The sequence below is a fragment of the Ixodes scapularis genome, unplaced genomic scaffold (assembly GCF_016920785.2).
Source record: "Ixodes scapularis isolate PalLabHiFi unplaced genomic scaffold, ASM1692078v2 PGA_scaffold7__128_contigs__length_106722199, whole genome shotgun sequence".
Classification (NCBI taxonomy): Eukaryota; Metazoa; Arthropoda; class Arachnida; order Ixodida; family Ixodidae; genus Ixodes; species Ixodes scapularis.
In genome coordinates, this window is record NW_024609882.1 from 98,542,144 (window position 1) to 98,562,354 (window position 20,211).

Genomic DNA, 20,211 nt, shown 5'->3' on the forward strand with positions numbered 1-20,211 from the left:
AGCGCGAAACACGAAATCCGCACCGTCCTAAGCTTCCCCTGTCTTTTACCTGCTCTAGAGCAGTTTGTACCTGCTAGTAGATATGCCTACTGAAACTGAAACAAGGCAGTGCCAGAGAGAAAAGAGACAACGTTAAGAAAGCTTGCTCGCTCTCTCCAATTTCTCAACTCTCAAGTGATTGTGCGAAAGCGCGAAACACGAAATCCGCACCGTCCTAAGCTTCCCCTGTCTTTTACCTGCTCTAGAGCAGTTTGTACCTGCTAGTAGATATGCCTACTGAAACTGAAACAAGGCAGTGCCAGAGAGAAAAGGGACAACGTTAAGAAAGCTTGCTCGCTCACTCCAATTTCTCAACTCTCAAGTGACTGTGCGAAAGCGCGAAACACGAAATCCGCACCGTCCTAAGCTTCCCCTGTCTTTTACCTGCTCTAGAGCAGTTTGTACCTGCTAGTAGATATGCCTACTGAAACTGAAACAAGGCAGTGCCAGAGAGAAAAGAGACAACGTTAAGAAAGCTTGCTCGCTCACTCCAATTTCTCTACTTTCAAGTGATTGTGCGAAAGCGCGAAACACGAAATCCGCACCGTCCTAAGCTTCCCCTGTCTTTTACCTGCTCTAGAGCAGTTTGTACCTGCTAGTAGATATGCCTACTGAAACTGAAACAAGGCAGTGCCAGAGAGAAAAGAGACAACGTTAAGAAAGCTTGCTCGCTCACTCCAATTTCTCAACTCTCAAGTGATTGTGCGAAAGCGCGAAACACGAAATCCGCACCGTCCTAAGCTTCCCCTGTCTTTTACCTGCTCTAGAGCAGTTTGTACCTGCTAGTAGATATGCCTACTGAAACTGAAACAAGGCAGTGCCAGAGAGAAAAGAGACAACGTTAAGAAAGCTTGCTCGCTCACTCCAATTTCTCAACTCTCAAGTTAATTTGCGAAAGCGCGAAACACGAAATCCGCACCGTCCTAAGCTTCCCCTGTCTTTTACCTGCTCTAGAGCAGTTTGTACCTGCTAGTAGATATGCCTACTGAAACTGAAACAAGGCAGTGCCAGAGAGAAAAGAGACAACGTTAAGAAAGCTTGCTCGCTCACTCCAATTTCTCAACTCTCAAGTGATTGTGCGAAAGCGCGAAACACGAAATCCGCACCGTCCTAAGCTTCCCCTGTCTTTTACCTGCTCTAGAGCAGTTTGTACCTGCTAGTAGATATGCCTACTGAAACTGAAACAGAGCAGTGCCAGAGAGAAAAGAGACAAAGTTGGGAAAGCTCGCTCGCTCTCTCCAATTTCTCAACTCTCAAGTGATTGTGCGAAAGCGCGAAACACGAAATCCGCACCGTCCTAAGCTTCCCCTGTCTTTTACCTGCTCTAGAGCAGTTTGTACCTGCTAGTAGATATGCCTACTGAAACTGAAACAGAGCAGTGCCAGAGAGAAAAGAGACAAAGTTGGGAAAGCTCGCTCGCTCTCTCCAATTTCTCAACTCTCAAGTGATTGTGCGAAAGCGCGAAACACGAAATCCGCACCGTCCTAAGCTTCCCCTGTCTTTTACCTGCTCTAGAGCAGTTTGTACCTGCTAGTAGATATGCCTACTGAAACTGAAACAGAGCAGTGCCAGAGAGAAAAGAGACAAAGTTGGGAAAGCTCGCTCGCTCTCTCCAATTTCTCAACTCTCAAGTGATTGTGCGAAAGCGCGAAACACGAAATCCGCACCGTCCTAAGCTTCCCCTGTCTTTTACCTGCTCTAGAGCAGTTTGTACCTGCTAGTAGATATGCCTACTGAAACTGAAACAAGGCAGTGCCAGAGAGAAAAGAGACAACGTTAAGAAAGCTTGCTCGCTCACTCCAATTTCTCAACTCTCAAGTGATTGTGCGAAAGCGCGAAACACGAAATCCGCACCGTCCTAAGCTTCCCCTGTCTTTTACCTGCTCTAGAGCAGTTTGTACCTGCTAGTAGATATGCCTACTGAAACTGAAACACAGCAGTGCCAGAGAGAAAAGAGACAAAGTTAAGAAAACTTGCTCGCTCACTCCAATTTCTCAACTCTCTAGTGATTGTGCGAAAGCGCGAAACACGAAATCCGCACCGTCCTAAGCTTCCCCTGTCTTTTACCTGCTCTAGAGCAGTTTGTACCTGCTAGTAGATATGCCTACTGAAACTGAAACAGAGCAGTGCCAGAGAGAAAAGAGACAAAGTTGGGAAAGCTCGCTCGCTCTCTCCAATTTCTCAACTCTCAAGTGATTGTGCGAAAGCGCGAAACACGAAATCCGCACCGTCCTAAGCTTCCCCTGTCTTTTACCTGCTCTAGAGCAGTTTGTACCTGCTAGTAGATATGCCTACTGAAACTGAAACAAGGCAGTGCCAGAGAGAAAAGAGACAACGTTAAGAAAGCTTGCTCGCTCACTCCAATTTCTCAACTCTCAAGTGATTGTGCGAAAGCGCGAAACACGAAATCCGCACCGTCCTAAGCTTCCCCTGTCTTTTACCTGCTCTAGAGCAGTTTGTACCTGCTAGTAGATATGCCTACTGAAACTGAAACAAGGCAGTGCCAGAGAGAAAAGAGACAACGTTAAGAAAGCTTGCTCGCTCACTCCAATTTCTCAACTCTCAAGTGATTGTGCGAAAGCGCGAAACACGAAATCCGCACCGTCCTAAGCTTCCCCTGTCTTTTACCTGCTCTAGAGCAGTTTGTACCTGCTAGTAGATATGCCTACTGAAACTGAAACAGAGCAGTGCCAGAGAGAAAAGAGACAAAGTTGGGAAAGCTCGCTCGCTCTCTCCAATTTCTCAACTCTCAAGTGATTGTGCGAAAGCGCGAAACACGAAATCCGCACCGTCCTAAGCTTCCTCTGTCTTTTACCTGCTCTAGAGCAGTTTGTACCTGCTAGTAGATATGCCTACTGAAACTGAAACAGAGCAGTGCCAGAGAGAAAAGAGACAAAGTTGGGAAAGCTCGCTCGCTCTCTCCAATTTCTCAACTCTCAAGTGATTGTGCGAAAGCGCGAAACACGAAATCCGCACCGTCCTAAGCTTCCCCTGTCTTTTACCTGCTCTAGAGCAGTTTGTACCTGCTAGTAGATATGCCTACTGAAACTGAAACAGAGCAGTGCCAGAGAGAAAAGAGACAAAGTTGGGAAAGCTCGCTCGCTCTCTCCAATTTCTCAACTCTCAAGTGATTGTGCGAAAGCGCGAAACACGAAATCCGCACCGTCCTAAGCTTCCCCTGTCTTTTACCTGCTCTAGAGCAGTTTGTACCTGCTAGTAGATATGCCTACTGAAACTGAAACAAGGCAGTGCCAGAGAGAAAAGAGACAACGTTAAGAAAGCTTGCTCGCTCACTCCAATTTCTCAACTCTCAAGTGATTGTGCGAAAGCGCGAAACACGAAATCCGCAACGTCCTAAGCTTCCCCTGTCTTTTACCTGCTCTAGAGCAGTTTGTACCTGCTAGTAGATATGCCTACTGAAACTGAAACAAGGCAGTGCCAGAGAGAAAAGAGACAACGTTAAGAAAGCTTGCTCGCTCACTCCAATTTCTCAACTCTCAAGTGATTGTGCGAAAGCGCGAAACACGAAATCCGCACCGTCCTAAGCTTCCCCTGTCTTTTACCTGCTCTAGAGCAGTTTGTACCTGCTAGTAGATATGCCTACTGAAACTGAAACAGAGCAGTGCCAGAGAGAAAAGAGACAAAGTTGGGAAAGCTCGCTCGCTCTCTCCAATTTCTCAACTCTCAAGTGATTGTGCGAAAGCGCGAAACACGAAATCCGCACCGTCCTAAGCTTCCCCTGTCTTTTACCTGCTCTAGAGCAGTTTGTACCTGCTAGTAGATATGCCTACTGAAACTGAAACAAGGCAGTGCCAGAGAGAAAAGAGACAACGTTAAGAAAGCTTGCTCGCTCACTCCAATTTCTCAACTCTCAAGTGATTGTGCGAAAGCGCGAAACACGAAATCCGCACCGTCCTAAGCTTCCCCTGTCTTTTACCTGCTCTAGAGCAGTTTGTACCTGCTAGTAGATATGCCTACTGAAACTGCAACAAGGCAGTGCCAGAGAGAAAAGAGACAATGTTAAGAAAGCTCGCTCGCTCTCTCCAATTTCTCAACTCTCAAGTGATTGTGCGAAAGCACGAAACACGAAATCCGCACCGTCCTAAGCTTCCCCTGTCTTTTACCTGCTCTAGAGCAGTTTGTACCTGCTAGTAGATATGCCTACTGAAACTGAAACAAGGCAGTGCCAGAGAGAAAAGAGACAACGTTAAGAAAGCTTGCTCGCTCACTCCAATTTCTCAACTCTCAAGTGATGCGAAAGCGCGAAACACGAAATCCGCACCGTCCTAAGCTTCCCCTGTCTTTTACCTGCTCTAGAGCAGTTTGTACCTGCTAGTAGATATGCCTACTGAAACTGAAACAGAGCAGTGCCAGAGAGAAAAGAGACAAAGTTAAGAAAGCTTGCTCGCTCACTCCAATTTCTCAACTCTCAAGTGATTGTGCGAAAGCGCGAAACACGAAATCTGCACCGTCCTAAGCTTCCCCTGTCTTTTACCTGCTCTATAGCAGTTTGTACCTGCTAGTAGATATGCCTACTGAAACTGAAACAGAGCAGTGCCAGAGAAAAAAGAGACAAAGTCGGGAAAGCTCGCTCGCTCTCTCCAATTTCTCAACTCTCAAGTGATTGTGCGAAAGCGCGAAACACGAAATCCGCACCGTCCTAAGCTTCCCCTGTCTTTTACCTGCTCTAGAGCAGTTTGTACCTGCTAGTAGATATGCCTACTGAAACTGAAAAAAGGCAGTGCCAGAGAGAAAAGAGACAACGTTAAGAAACCTTGCTCGCTCACTCCAATTTCTCAACTATCAAGTGATTGTGCGAAAGCGCGAAACACGAAATCCGCACCGTCCTAAGCTTCCCCTGTCTTTTACCTGCTCTAGAGCAGTTTGTACCTGCTAATAGATATGCCTACTGAAACTGAAACAGAGCAGTGCCAGAGAGAAAAGAGACAAAGTTGGGAAAGCTCGCTCGCTCTCTCCAATTTCTCAACTCTCAAGTGATTGTGCGAAAGCGCGAAACACGAAATCCGCACCGTCCTAAGCTTCCCCTGTCTTTTACCTGCTCTAGAGCAGTTTGTACCTGCTAGTAGATATGCCTACTGAAACTGAAACAAGGCAGTGCCAGAGAGAAAAGAGACAACGTTAAGAAAGCTTGCTCGCTCACTCCAATTTCTCAACTCTCAAGTGATTGTGCGAAAGCGCGAAACACGAAATCCGCACCGTCCTAAGCTTCCCCTGTCTTTTACCTGCTCTAGAGCAGTTTGTACCTGCTAGTAGATATGCCTACTGAAACTGAAACAAGGCAGTGCCAGAGAGAAAAGAGACAACGTTAAGAAAGCTCGCTCGCTTTCTCCAATTTCTCAACTCTCAAGTGATTGTGCGAAAGCGCGAAACACGAAATCCGCACCGTCCTAAGCTTCCCCTGTCTTTTGCCTGCTCTAGAGCAGTTTGTACCTGCTAGTAGATATGCCTACTGAAACTGAAACAAGGCAGTGCCAGAGAGAAAAGAGACAACGTTAACAAAGCTTGCTCGCTCACTCCAATTTCTCAACTCTCAAGTGATTGTGCGAAAGCGCGAAACACGAAATCCGCACCGTCCTAAGCTTCCCCTGTCTTTTACCTGCTCTAGAGCAGTTTGTACCTGCTAGTAGATATGCCTACTGAAACTGAAACAGAGCAGTGCCAGAGAGAAAAGAGACAAAGTTGGGAAAGCTCGCTCGCTCTCTTCAATTTCTCAACTCTCAAGTGATTGTGCGAAAGCGCGAAACACGAAATCCGCACCGTCCTAAGCTTCCCCTGTCTTTTACCTGCTCTAGAGCAGTTTGTACCTGGTAGTAGATATGCCTACTGAAACTGAAACAAGGCAGTGCCAGAGAGAAAAGAGACAACGTTAAGAAAGCTTGCTCGCTCACTCCAATTTCTCAACTCTCAAGTGATTGTGCGAAAGCGCGAAACACGAAATCCGCACCGTCCTAAGCTTCCCCTGTCTTTTACCTGCTCTAGAGCAGTTTGTACCTGCTAGTAGATATGCCTACTGAAACTGAAACAAGGCAGTGCCAGAGAGAAAAGAGACAACGTTAAGAAAGCTTGCTCGCTCACTCCAATTTCTCAACTCTCAAGTGATTGTGCGAAAGCGCGAAACACGAAATCCGCACCGTCCTAAGCTTCCCCTGTCTTTTACCTGCTCTAGAGCAGTTTGTACCTGCTAGTAGATATGCCTACTGAAACTGAAACAGAGCAGTGCCAGAGAGAAAAGAGACAAAGTTGGGAAAGCTCGCTCGCTCTCTCCAATTTCTCAACTCTCAAGTGATTGTGCGAAAGCGCGAAACACGAAATCCGCACCGTCCTAAGCTTCCCCTGTCTTTTACCTGCTCTAGAGCAGTTTGTACCTGCTAGTAGATATGCCTACTGAAACTGAAACAGGGCAGTGCCAGAGAGAAAAGAGACAATGTTAAGAAAGCTCGCTCGCTCTCTCCAATTTCTCAACTCTCAAGTGATTGTGCGAAAGCGCGAAACACGAAATCCGCACCGTCCTAAGCTTCCCCTGTCTTTTACCTGCTCTAGAGCAGTTTGTACCTGCTAGTAGATATGCCTACTGAAACTGAAACAGAGCAGTGCCAGAGAGAAAAGAGACAAAGTTGGGAAAGCTCGCTCGCTCTCTCCAATTTCTCAACTCTCAAGTGATTGTGCGAAAGCGCGAAACACGAAATCCGCACCGTCCTAAGCTTCCCCTGTCTTTTACCTGCTCTAGAGCAGTTTGTACCTGCTAGTAGATATGCCTACTGAACCTGAAACAGAGCAGTGCCAGAGAGAAAAGAGACAAAGTTGGGAAAGCTCGCTCGCTCTCTCCAATTTCTCAACTCTCAAGTGATTGTGCGAAAGCGCGAAACATGAAATCCGCACCGTCCTAAGCTTCCCCTGTCTTTTACCTGCTCTAGAGCAGTTTGTACCTGCTAGTAGATATGCCTACTGAACCTGAAACAGAGCAGTGCCAGAGAGAAAAGAGACAAAGTTGGGAAAGCTCGCTCGCTCTCTCCAATTTCTCAACTCTCAAGTGATTGTGCGAAAGCGCGAAACATGAAATCCGCACCGTCCTAAGCTTCCCCTGTCTTTTACCTGCTCTAGAGCAGTTTGTACCTGCTAGTAGATATGCCTACTGAACCTGAAACAGAGCAGTGCCAGAGAGAAAAGAGACAAAGTTGGGAAAGCTCGCTCGCTCTCTCCAATTTCTCAACTCTCAAGTGATTGTGCAAAAGCGCGAAACATGAAATCCGCACCGTCCTAAGCTTCCCCTGTCTTTTACCTGCTCTAGAGCAGTTTGTACCTGCTAGTAGATATGCCTACTGAACCTGAAACAGAGCAGTGCCAGAGAGAAAAGAGACAAAGTTGGGAAAGCTCGCTCGCTCTCTCCAATTTCTCAACTCTCAAGTGATTGTGCGAAAGCGCGAAACATGAAATCCGCACCGTCCTAAGCTTCCCCTGTCTTTTACCTGCTCTAGAGCAGTTTGTACCTGCTAGTAGATATGCCTACTGAACCTGAAACAGAGCAGTGCCAGAGAGAAAAGAGACAAAGTTGGGAAAGCTTGCTCGCTCTCTCCAATTTCTCAACTCTCAAGTGATTGTGCGAAAGCGCGAAACACGGAGTCCGCACCGTCCTAAGCTTCCCCTGTCTTTTACCTGCTCTAGAGCAGTTTGTACCTGCTAGTAGATATGCCTACTGAAACTGAAACAAGGCAGTGCCAGAGAGAAAAGATACAACGTTAAGAAAGCTTGCTCGCTCTCTCCAATTTCTCAACTCTCAAGTGATTGTGCGAAAGCGCGAAACACGGAGTCCGCACCGTCCTAAGCTTCCCCTGTCTTTTACCTGCTCTAGAGCAGTTTGTACCTGCTAGTAGATATGCCTACTGAAACTGAAACAAGGCAGTGCCAGAGAGAAAAGATACAACGTTAAGAAAGCTTGCTCGCTCTCTCCAATTTCTCAACTCTCAAGTGATTGTACCACAATAAATGCACCAACGCCTCTTCCCAAAATAAAAAAAACGCTACGTTCACTACGTAAAAAATTGTTTCAGTTCATGGATTTGTGGGCCGGTGGGAAATCTTGCCCTAATTTATTCACACCGCATGAGGAGCGCAACAAACTCGCACGCGATTTACAGGAAAATATCGGTGGTGATTTAAGTTTCCCTGAAATTTTGTATAACCGGTCGTTTGCAAGGCCAAATCATCTACTCGAGCGGTGTGCGTCGCTGTGCAAACTCGTCGCTGTGCAAACACAGTCCCACACGAAGCATAAAAACGACAGATTTAGGACAACAATCCGAAGTCCACTGTTCAATTAAAACGACGTACTTTTGTTGAAAACGCCCGCAGCTTTTTACCCAAGGTATGCGTCGGGATACTTCCACATTTTGAAACGGAACGAAGGAAGATTTACTTTAAAAACACTTGCGGCGTCCTCCCCGACCAGCTGGACCGGATCAGCTGACGACGACGGGACTGAACCCGTTGAACGTCAACCCCACGACAACCAATTTGCGCTCCGTGTTAGTGTGGGTTCCTACATCCAAGCACCGCACCACACACCACGAACGTTCCAGCTCTTTTTCGCATGGCCGTGTTGCACCAAACAGAACGAGATCGCCGAAGTCAACGCAGCGCTGTCGTGAACCTTGGCTTGTGGTTGGGCAGTTATGAACCCTGTGACTCCCTTCGATTTCAAAGCACACACGACGATTACGATTGATACTTTCCGTCTTCCGGGAACATTACAGGGGCACTTCTCTGGTCACGTCTTCGCTACGTGTGCTCGCAAACCGAGCAGCTTCCCCCCTTCCCGTTCAACCAAAACAATACCGACGCCATGTTAAACGTGCGTTCTTGTTAGATTTTCTCCGACCAAATAAAAACAACGAAAGTAAACCGGCTCTAGCTTCCAGCGTACATCGACGTTGCGCCGTGGCCAGATTTTTTCTGTCAGCTCTAACTTAAAGATGACCTACAGATGCAGCAACATTGGCCACCACGTAGCGCCGTAAATTCCAAGGGGGGTGCATGGGGAGCGGCGGCACCTTCGCTTGCAGTTGAATGGTTGAAGCCAAAACGAAACCAACTACAGTGTCACGTGTTCAGATCGAGGGCACGCTTTTTATATACTTTTTAACTGTTTAGAACGAGTAATTAGACCCATAACTTTATTTGTGGTGTGTGAAAAACTATTGTCAAGACCCTTAAAATAAATACAAACATGGGCGACAAGAGGGAAGCCGCATTGCGATCGACCAGAATAAATGGCAGGAATGGCATTGATTCTGGGACCAATGCAATTGAATCAATGGTATTGGTTCCGTGACATGGTGTAATTGCTTTTGGTGGATATCTGTCTCCGAGACATGTTTCTTTCCGCGGCAATTGTCTCGACGGTCCGTTCTAGGTGTGTCCCCATGCATTCCGGTGTTTCGATAGCCGGCAGTGCTGCGGCCGTCGCCGAGGGTGATGCGGGTTTTCGAGGTCGGCTACACGGCTATGCGTGTATGACCGAACCAAAACACGTTTTTTACAACCTCGCATGATTTTGAACGACGTATCCATTACTCAACGTGTAAATTTATGGTAATTTGTGTAAATGGCGTGTTTGTCACCCCAAATATTCACCAAATACATGGGACTTGCTAACAGTACTGCTACTACAACGCGAGGACTACTACTACTAATATTACGTGAGAACTACTACTACTACAACGTGAGAAATACTACTACTACTACTACGCGAGAACTACTACTACTACAACGTGAGATGTACTACTACTACTACAACGTGAGAACTACTACTAGAATATGAAAAGCGCCAGCTCCGGCCTTTCAGCCTCCCAGCCAAGCACGCGCGCTCGTGTAGTGCGGGCACTGTTCAGGGCCAGACGCTCCCGCTTGTTGTATCGGCTACGTCTGGACTTAACCTGCAACCAAGTATAGCAACCACGTAGAAGGGCTTCAAGCCTTGTCTCTCAGGTGGCATTGGCGAGCGTCTCTTTCAAACGGCCGGCCTCCAGCAATTGCTCCAGCACGCGATCATTGGCTCTCTCTGTGCTTGGGCTGCGGGTGCACCCTCGAGCTTCAAGAGACGCCGAAGAATAATCGAAAATAGACAGAAATGGAGTGTATAGACGTTGCCACTGTTTACAAAAATCACAGTTCACACGGTCGAAATCCCAGTTCAGCCGCCGCTCGCGCGCAATAGACCTTTTGCTAAATTACCCAAGCATCAAGGAGAATGGAGGGATTGGCGGTCCACGTTCAACGCGCGCGCGCCTTCCCCCTATAAAAGATTCGAAATCACTAAAATAAAGCGTTGACTTTCGCGCGTGCAGAATGCAATTTGTTTTCGGCATTTTCTTTAGAAAAGTTACTATTGCTGAGGCTAGCACGTACGGCGCGTGGAATACCAATCCCTGCATTCTCCTTGATGCTTGGGTAATATAGCAGTAGGTCTATTGCGGCCAGCCAGAAAGTACGCGTGCATAACACGCGAACAAAACAACGAACGTGCCCTCGAGCGTTTTTATGAAAAGTTGTATCGACGATTTAGACACGCGCCAAATTACAGCCGCCATTGCTGACCTTCTCTTGTCTTTCCCAGATTCCGAGCAACTAAAGCGGGCGTGAACGATCCTTCACAAAGACCAATCCTGTGGAGAAGGATACAGTAGAACTTAAAACGGAAATAACCTGCTATTCTGCGCTAATGATGAAGTAAATGTAATAGTAGGATGAAACGAAAATGGCGGCGCCCATGCACAGCTGCTGCAAAGCGTCTATAGGCCAACGCGCAGGATCAAGTGGAGCGTCTGCGCACCCGCCCTGCCAATAGGAGCGCCACTGCAGCGGCGTGACGTCAAAGCCTTCATGCTTCTTCGATAGTTTAGCTGGTATCTTTCCTAACGGCGGCTATCATCCCGAAGACGGAGGACTGAGCTGAACTCGGGACATTTTATCGTCCCATAAGTTTCACCAATGTCCATGACAAAGTTTTCATGAAGGTCTTGGCCAGAAAAATGCATACTTGGTCCTCACCAGAGATGTGAAATAAAAGGAAGAGCAATTTTAACTACCATTCACAAAGCGTCGACTGTCCTCAAATGCTACGACACCATGCAGTCGCTCGGCCATGCTGCAAGTGGACAGCGAGAAATCTTTTGACTAGGTACCACACGACGACCTATAATCATCATTATGACGATCGCGTTAACGCAGGAAAATTCATACTGGAGGGGGTGCTAATGGCATACAGTGGCTCTAAAACTAATCTAATTGTTAATATGTAAGGAAACGTATTATGGCACAGAGTTCTGTCCGATAAGGCGGTCCCCACCCCCCCTCCCCCCCCCCCCCCCCCCACACACACACACACAACCAGTGTTGGAGGTAACGCGTTACTAGTAACGACGTTACTGGTAACGCGTTACATGTCTTGCTAACGCAGTAACGTACTCGTTAGTATTCTGAATGACTAACGGGTAAAGTATTTCCGTTGCTTTTTTTACGGTATCGGCTGTCAAATTATGTTACTCCTTACTCGTTACTTTTGACCAAAACTGGTGAAATCCTGCACGAGCTTATCGCTGCACAAAACCAGCATCCGTCACAGTAAAGTAAAAAAAAAAAAAAAACTCGCTTCTCGAAGGCGAAAAAAACCTTCGGCTACCAGCTAATTCCGTTCATCCTCCTTTTTCTTTTTTCATAGTGTCACCACCCACAAGGCTTGAACGAACGACTGCGTTACAGCCCCCTCCCCTCCCTCCTCTTCCCCCCCTGCTTTGCGCAGCAGAGGTGGACAGCAAGGGGGGGGGGGGGGGAGGGGGGCGTGGAAAGACATCCGTTTACAACAGTGGACAACTAGTGGAGAAGCGATTTGCTCATTTCTCTAGTATCAAAAAAAAAAGAAAATGAAACATCCTTTGTGGAATTTTTTTACCCTCGCTCTTCCCCTCGCTGCCAGAAAGTTCCTGACCCACTTTTGCAGACAGAATCTTTTGATTGATTAGTCTTTAATTTCCTAAGGTCATGATAAAAAAAATAAAAAAAAAGAAGCTTTAAACCTGGAAAGAAAACTTACAAACATGAAACCTTATTTTTTCACAGAAAAACTGAGAGCTACTGCTGGTAAGAGGTAGCAAGTGATTATAGCCAGTGTGCTGGTAACCGGTGTCCTGTTCCAGATAGTGAAGTAAATCAGTCTCTGGTAATAGTATGAACCGGACTGTTACGAAAACCGGCGTACAGATGAGGGGTTTTGGTTGGCTGGTTCTGTTCGCGCAGTCCCCGTTCGCATGCTGTAGTTTATAAAAGCCGATTGACAAACATCTCTGACTCATTCTGCGCGTGAGATGGACATGAATAACGAAACTCCGTCGCCACGGTCAGCAGGTCTGAATGAAATGTATCAACTAAAGGAGACAGACTCAGGTAAATTACAGTTCCAATGCCTCTTCTGCATGCCGAAAATTAAACTGCTTCGCGCGGCAAAACACTATGAAACCCACTCTGTAAGTTTCTATTTTTATCCAAGCTGGTTAAGGAGGCTTATCATACATCTCTGCCAAACATATGTACTCGAACAGAAAAGTAACGTAAAACTAACGTTCGTTATTTTTGAAAAGAAACGGTCACGGTATACTGTTACGTTTCTAAAAGAGTAACGCAGCTCGATAATGCGTTACTCTTTCACCAAACTAACGAGTAACGCTATTTCGTTACTTTTTTTCGGTAACTGGCACAAACTGACACAAACACATTTTTTTCCATACACATGAAATCGTTTTGTTTGAGCATTCTTGGGAAGAGTAAACTAGGCGGTTTTAAGCTAGATTCACTCGTGGTACGTGTCCTTGCATACGCGGATGTTATCGCCTTGTTTTGTACAAATCGAGAGCGTATTGTGGATGCTGTTTGAGATTTTTTGTATCACCCGGTGGAAACGCCGCAAATTGGGATAAATGTCTAGGGTTCTGGCACCGAGACTAGGTGGCAGCACCGAGCGTGTTTAGAAATGTTCTGATGGGGCCCACTTCTGCGAAGTATTTGGGTGTGCCACTTTAGTACTATCGTGATAATAAGCCATACTGGCTAGTCAAGTTACGGAGCTTCGAGACGAAGCTGAGAAATGGAGGGGCAATTGTTTTTGTATTGCGCGGGCCAGGGTTTTTAATTTGTTCCTCGTGAGCAAGCTTTGATACGTGTTGCAAATGCTACATTGGTCCAGATTGAATGTGCAGATATTGCATGGTGTGTTTGCGGTGTTTATATGGGGACCTTCCTTAGAGCGCATGAGAAGGACGAATCTGTCTCGGCGGGTACATGAGGGAGCAACATTCCGTCTCACTAAAACCGTGCAGTATAGCCAAAGCTACAGGAGAGAGAATGAATCCCCACCTGCTCAAGAGGAGGAGAAGGAGAAAAGAGGAAGTCCCAGCCCTTCTTTCCGGTTCCTCTTTTTCCTCCTCTTGAATAGGTTTGCATATGCTCTTCTCTCACCTGTAACTTTGGCTGTACTGCACGGTTTTAGTGAGACGGAATATAAGCTTGGGCACCTGCATCTGCGGCAAATTTTAAATCGGCTTGTATTTTTTCGGTACACTAGTGATCCTTTTTTGCGAACTGTGTGCCAAGTTGGACTTGAACGGGTATTGTCTGAGCTCATTATTACTTCGTCTAGTGTGCTGAGGGCATTCACGGGTACACTAATGAGTTAGTGGAGTCATGCCAATTTTAGCAGCGCGTCTTCTTCCCCCGAATATTTGACCGAGGTAACACGGAAAAAATAGCATAAGGATCTCGTGGATGTCCCTTTTCATGTGCCCACGAACAGAGCCTTGTACTTTAGTGGGCCAGGAAAAGATGTTCTAAATCGGGTAAATCTGGTACCTCCTGGTGTGAAGACTTTTTTCTTTCCTTGATGGAGGGGCCCGTCTGTTCCGTGCGGTGCGCATTGTTCCCTTTGTAAGAGGCCGGAGACTGTTGAGCATGTCTTCATAGAATGTTGGGATCAAGTCTTTCTGCAGGACGTCCTCCGGCAGAACCTGAAGGAAGATTTCCCGCTAGACCTTTACAGAATTAGGCTCCCGTCGGTCGACAATGAGGGTGGAGCTCCTTTTGATTGTGTTATGCTCTTGTCTTTGCACAGCATCTGGAGGGCACGAGTGGCCGTGCGTAACGCTGGCATTGAAGTACAGAAGCACACGACTACTCTCGTGAGATGTTTATTTCTTTCGGTGAGGCCCACAAGGTCCAGCAATGCATGCCTGACAGGATTCCACTCATTAAAGGCCTTGTTACTTTGAAAACATTTAACCCTCCGATTTTAGAAGAACACTAACTGGCCATTTTATCAATCTCATTATGACCACGTTCATGGGTCTGCTGCGTTTTGTGTGCCATGTACCCGGAAATAAAAAAAATAGCTCAGCTGGTAGAGCGGACGACTCTACCGGAAGCAATTGCTGTGCTCTATAAATCGCTGATTCGAATCCTGCTCTACAGGCATAATTTTTGTTTTAGTGGTTAGCATTTGTACGCACATTGCAGGGTCCCCACAGGGGGCACCTGTGAAAGCAGGTTTTTGGTGAGTGGCATCACCACGGACCCCGAGCCATGCGGGTTCACCTGCCCACGTCTGGCTGTGCGTGGCTTTGACGTGTCTGGGGAAAAGAGGACCCTGATGTTTGAGCTGAGCCCGGGGTATGTTTCAACCCTTCGGGGCCCCCCGGGTGAGGCAATACACCCCTTCGGCCCCCGCTTCCCGTAGACGGGTTTGGCCCGACCAGGATGATTCAGTCCGTCGCCACTTCTACTATCCCCTCCCTTCTTTCACACTTGTCGTCTCCTTCTTTTCACTTTTCCCATTTCTCTTCTTTGCTTTTTCAACTCCTTTGGCGGCAAGGGCTAACCTTAGGTTGCGAAAGACCCCTTGTTAAGAACCGCACGTGGTTATAGTACCTGGGCAGTGCTAATAGACTAGCGTCTCCAGCAAAGCTCTTTTTTTGTTATGGTGCGTTACCTATCCTCTCGTTGGGCTCCGTGGCGGGCAGCACACCACTTGTTCTGAACGCCTTCCGCGTCTTGTGGCTCCTTCTCCTTCTAAACCCAGCTCGCGGCAGCCCTGGAAAAGGCACTGCCTTGAGCACAAATTCATAGAAAAAGTCCCCCTTGTGGAAATCTTCACCAAGTTCTTTGTTGTTCACTCTTTAAATGAACAACGACCTGTTTCAAAGATATCTCTTTTTGTTGTGTCGAAGGTCCTGAAACATCTTATCGGGTTCTCGTATAAGGCAAAGAAACTGCAATTTGGAGACCTCCTCGTTGAGGTGGATACAAAGCTCCATAGCGAAGCATTACACAAGCTCACAATTATCGTCGATGTGAAAGTGTCAGTGAGTCCTCACCGCACATTTAACACCACCTGTGGAGTTCTCTCCGAGGACGATCTTCTAGAAGCGAGTGAAGAAGAGCTCCTTGAAGCACTTAAAGGCGCCGGCATTGTCGCTGTTAAACGCATTATGTTCCGTAAAGACGGCAGAGAAACTCCATCAAGGAACGACATGCTGACCTTCGAGAAGCATGCCCTCCCCGCAACAGTAAAAGCAGGATGCGGCAAATACCACATTCGTCCCTACATTCCAACCCGCAACGATGTTTCCGCTTCCAACGATTTGGTCACGGATCATAAATTTGCAAAGGAAAAGAGACTTGTGCTAAGTGTGGAGGTCAATATTACGTCGCTTACATCTGCTACGCGGTGGCCCGCTACAGTAACTGCAGTGTACCACACCCAGGCTACTCCCGAACCTGTCTCCTGTGGCGACAAGAAAAAATAATTAAAAGCCAAAGAAAATATTTTTTACCCAGAGGACAAGAAAAGGATGTGTGTCTGTCAAGAAATCGGCTCTACCGGTGTGGTGTGCAGGGGCCCTGCACCACGCTCGGAGTCGAGGGCCACCCAGGTCTCCCCGGAGATGCTGGCGGTGGCCCTCAAGGCTCCAAGCCCAGGACACAGGCAGCGGTTCACTGAAAAACCCAGAGGGAGAACGCACACTGTCACGTCACAGAGTGGGACGGCGGTAGCCGTGCCCACAGTCTCTCCTGGGCTCTCCCTGAGGGAGAAGAAACGAGGCTCTCGCTCCAACTCGCTTGAGAAGGGCTCTTCTTCTAGAGAGCGGCGTGATTCTCGTACCGCCTCTGGCTCCGAAGGAGCGGAACCAATAGAACAGGACGATTTGCCCGGCTGCTCCTCCTCCCCCCCTCTCCCTCCCTTTGGATCGGGCCGGGAACTACCCTCTCGAATGCCTGATCAATCGAAGCCTGCAGGCAAGCCTGCCTGCAAAATTCGGGGGATGGAAGTGGCAGCTGAGGTTGCTGATCCATCCACAAGCCCGTCCGACCTCGAAGACACGGATTGGCAGACTCCAAACCCAAGCACAAAGCAAAAACACCTGTTAAGCCTCCTAAAGGAACTTTATACCTAAGGTGTTTAATTTCACCCCGTGCATTTTTCCTCATGTATATACCCCATATATTTTAATTTTGGAGCTATCCAATTTCACATTGTCTACTTTCTATGTGTATTGCATTGTGATAAATATTTTGAGGTGAGAATAACCTGGCTCTTTAATATTAATGACATTATGAATTTTTAGCTGCTTTTTAAAGTTTTAATTGTTCACTTTTTAACGACCTTTCATAATCGCACATTCTTATGGCAGGAGGCGTTTTACAGAGGAATTTTCAGAGGACGTTTTCACAACCTGGATGATGTTCACTCCTTGCTTCAGGAGTACACACCGTCTGCAGTTTGTCTCCAAAATACTTATTTGGAACCAAAAGACTTATCAGACGGTGTTATTATCACGTAACGCCGTCTGCCAGTTCCGGAGGAGTTGCCATTGTCGTGGATGGCACGTTGCCAGCTGTCGAACTTTTTTTGGACACTTCTCTGGAGGCTGTCGCAGTAAGGTTGATTTTGGTCACCTTATTAAAGTGTGCTCTCTCTACGTGCCCTCTTCATCCTCCCTGATGCTGTTCAATCTTGAAAGCCTTGCAGACCAGCTTCCAGAACCCTTTGTTGTCTTAGGAGATTTTAATGCCCACAATCCGCTCTGGGGAAGCCAACGGTTTGACACCCGAGAATCTGTTTTAGAAAGGTTTCTTTCCCGAAGAGCTGCCGGGTGTCTTAAATACAAGCGAGGCCACACATTTCAGCTTGACTCACCACTTCTTTTCCTGCATTGACCTATCCATTATGTCTTCATCCATGTTCACAAATTTTCCTGTGCTGTCCTGAATAACCCACGTGGCAGTGACCACTTCCCTGTCCGTCTCCTTCCGACGGAGCTTCCACCTGTACTCCCCTGCCGTCCTGCTCTGTGGAAACGTTCTAGAGCAAACTGGGAACTTTTTCGGGAATATGTAACATCGTTCGGGGGGGGGGGGGGGGGGGTCGCGCCTGTAATATAGTCTATTAATGAAGAGAATGAAATCATCACAACAGCCATTGTCGACGAAGCTCGTGCTGCTATTCAACAAACATCGGGTAACCTACCCAAGCGTCCGAAGCCTTGGTGGGATAGCGAGTGCCGAAAGTCCAGAAATCACCAGAATCGTGCTTGGGCAAAGGTTTGGCGGTATCCCCCCCCCCCCCCCCCCCCCCCTCCCCAACCTTCTAGCTTTCAAGCGCCTGCGAGCAGAAGACAAGCCGTGTCAGGAGACAAGCGAAACGGCGATCCTTTCACTCGTATGATTTCCCCATTAATTAGTTTGCTCCAGCCAAGATTGTGTGGGACAGGGTAAGGCGAATGGAGGATAATTACTCGCAGTTTTCAATGCCCCCGGTGTCAACCGACGACAGAGGTGTTTTCATCTTCGCAGGAACAGGCCGATGCACTGGGTAGACATTTTGCGCAGGTCTCCCTGTGGGAATTATACAGAAAAATATTTACGCTTTAATACCAAAGCTGAGAAGGTCCCAATCTGCCAGTTGATAGCTGTGCCGAAGAATATGACCAGTCTTTTACTCTCACTGAGCTGCGTCGCGTCATTGCCATAGCAAAAGCTACATCCCCTGGGGTTGCTGACATTCATTACACTCTGATTTCCCATCTACCTGAAACATTTCTTGTCATTCTCCTTCAGTTATTCAATAGTGTTTGGGCAGGGGGGGAAGCTGCTGAGCGTGTGGAAAAGGGCTGTTGTCATCCCGATTTTTAAACCGGGAAAGGACAGCAGTAAATCCTCCAGCTACAGGCCTATTGCTTTGACTAGCTGCCTGGGTAAGACATTCGAGCGGCTGGTTAAGAATAGTTATTTACAATGTAGTGCAAAGACAACACAGGAAAAAGGCAGGGATAGGAGAAAATGCTACTCAGAACTAGGTATTTACTGTATGTATTGTGAAGGAAGTAAACGAAGTGACAAATGCGATGAAACTCTGAAAAAGAAGAAGAAAGAAATAGAAAATGCAATCTACACTAGTGGTCGTGAAAGAGGCGAACGAAGTGACAAATGCCATAAAACTCAGAAAAAAAAAACGAAGAAGACACTTCAATCTACACTGATGATCGGCTTAGACTACCCTCCAAGAAAGAAGAAAAAAATAATTTCAGTTACCCACTAAATTTAAGAAAAAATGTCTAGATATTTCTGCTCTTTTAGAGAGTAAATATGCAAAACCAACTAGCCCAACACTTCATTTTGATATGGTTAACAATACGCTTATTTTAGTTCTGGAGCGAAACTCCTTTTGAAGCAATTTACAGTGTTGCTTTCGTGCTTCCAGGTCCACTGCCGACCATCTCATACGATTGGAAACAGCCATCCGAGAGGCCTTTATAAATAAGCAGTTTTGCCTTTCAGTATTTTTTTACTTTGAAAAGGCTTACGATACCTCTTGGCGCTATCGTATCCTCCAAGACTTTATTAAAATGAATATAGGGGGGAATATGTTTAATTGCATCGTAAACTTTTTGCAGGATTGCACCGTTGAGGTGCGATTGGGAACATCCTTTTCGTTATCTTTCATCCAGGAGAATGGTGTCCCACAAGAATGTCTCCTGAGTGTTACCCTTTTTATTATTAAAATCAACTCCCTCTCCCGAGCAATATAATCTTCGATCTCCTACTCGCTTAGGTTGATGACGTCCAGTTTTGATTTTCGTCATGTAATTTAGCTATCTGTGAGCGCCGAATTCAAGTAACCATTAATAGAATGAGAAAATGGGCTGATCAGAATGGTTTTAAGTTTTCTGTTGAGAAGACCGAGGCTGTTTGCTTCTTCCGGAGAAGGGGAATGTTTTCCGAACCATCAGTTCACATAAATGAGACAGCCCTTCCCGTCCGACGGGAACACAGGTTTCTTGGTGTGACGTTTGACAGCAAGCTCACTTTCGGCCCCCATATAAAGGCACTGAAGCTGAAATGCCAGCAGAAACTAAACATTCTAAAAGTTTTTTCACATAACACCTGGGGCTCGGACAGGTTGTCTTTTACGGATTTACAGGACTGTAGCGCTTTCTGCCCTGGATTATGGAAGCCTTGTTTACGGATCTGCGGAACCATCTACCCTCAAAATGCTTGATCCTATTCACCACCGGGGGATCCGTTTGGCAAAGGCGACATTGCGTACGTCACCGGCACTTAGCCTATACGCTGAATCGAATAAGTAGTCACTCGAAAGGCATGGATTTTTTTTGTGTGTTCAGTACTTTCTAAAACTCCGTTCTTTTCCGCAAAATCCTGCTTATAAAATAGTTAAAACATAGACTATGAGCGCTTATTTCATTACAAACCATCAGTAACCCCTCTCTTTGCACTACGTGTAAGAATTGCCACGAAACAATACTATTTCGGTGCTCTTTCTTCTGTCCTTGAAATTCGACAAAGACCTGCACCCTGGAGGGTTGCCGATGCTCGTTGTTGTTTTTCTAAGACCAAGCCCAATAAAGATACAGTATACCCTAGCGTTATCAGGCAAGAACTCCTAGAGGTCTATAGCTCTTAGAATAGCTACGAGCACTTTATTGCCGATGGATTAAGAACCAGACTATGTTGACTATCGATCAGGGCTACAAATCTCTTAAAGGTTGAACGTAAATGCCTCAAGTTTTACTGCCGAGCTTTATGGTCTGATAA